Here is a 1305-nt window from a genome sequence, read left to right as displayed (position 1 = left end):
TAAGAATTTCAGATATTTTAATTTAATTACCAAACGTTAATAAAAATACTTATATCACTTTAATTAAAATACAAAATAAAACTATAGTTTAACTAACATAAAAGACGTACGTACGTATATGAAATTCATGTTTATTATTTTTTTTTATTTAATAATTTCAATTCACAATTTGTCCAATTTGGACATTTGGTGAATTTTTTTAGCTGTTTGATTATCGTGTGGGTAGCTACTGTTTATGATTTGAACATCATTATTCATTAAAAAATGTTTTTTATAACTTATTTATTTCTGTAGCTTCTCTGTTCCTGATTGATTTTGGTACATTAATTTAAAAAAAGCAATATTTGATAATAAAGAATGAGAAAATTTTCCAAGCATTCACAGAAATTAAGGTTCGCTGCACCTAAAAGTAATTTTCCTTTCGATTTAATGACGATATGGAATAAAAAGAGAAAAGATATGGGCAATAATGAACAAGCACAAAAATGAATAGAAAATGAACGATCTTCAATATTTATTTAATTGGCATGTATTCATTTACCATAAACCGTATTTTATTCGCTATAAAGATAATTTAAACTAACACTAGAGTTTGAAATACTTGGTTATCATCCAGAAAGTTTTTAACTTGTAAGTGAACTGTAAATTCCAATAATAAAGTAATTCCTTGCACGCAATTGTAAATTGAATTATACTCTGCATTATTAGGAAAAGATACATTCATAAAAATAGAAGAAAGCGTATCATCTTAACCTCGATTAAATTTAATTAGAAATCGTAATTTTAGTAAAAGTCTGTCAATTTTCATTCGTTCTTAGAATATTACTGCTCATATAAAGTAGACATAAACAAACGATATTTCATCTTAATTGATGTAAATTAATGAAATTGATAATTAATAAAAGTACTTTTTCGCACTAATTAAGTACAATTTAAATATTACATATGAATATATTTATAAAGAACTAAATATTCAAATTACATCAAGGTATGTATAAAACACTTAACTACTTGGTAAGATCTAAAATTCCCTTGTCAATATTTTATCTATCCTGATAACAAGAAGATTTGTATTTATCTCTCTTCCACAGACAATTATGATTATGCAGTACCTACTTGTTGAGATGAAATTCGATGAAGAGCAGTAATGGATCAAATTCGCCTCTAAAATTAGCTAAATTTGCGTTTGCTAAATCCCGGAAATCACGTACTAAATCTATGCATAGGACGATGCCAACGCTCCATGAACGAAAGAAAAATGGTCAAAGTGTCCCGTTTATTCCGAACTTGTACGATCTACTCAAT

This window comes from Bombus pyrosoma, unplaced genomic scaffold (genome assembly GCF_014825855.1).
Source record: "Bombus pyrosoma isolate SC7728 unplaced genomic scaffold, ASM1482585v1 HiC_scaffold_4700, whole genome shotgun sequence".
In the NCBI taxonomy this organism is placed as follows: Eukaryota; Metazoa; Arthropoda; class Insecta; order Hymenoptera; family Apidae; genus Bombus; species Bombus pyrosoma.
Note: the sequence above shows the minus strand (reverse complement) of the source record.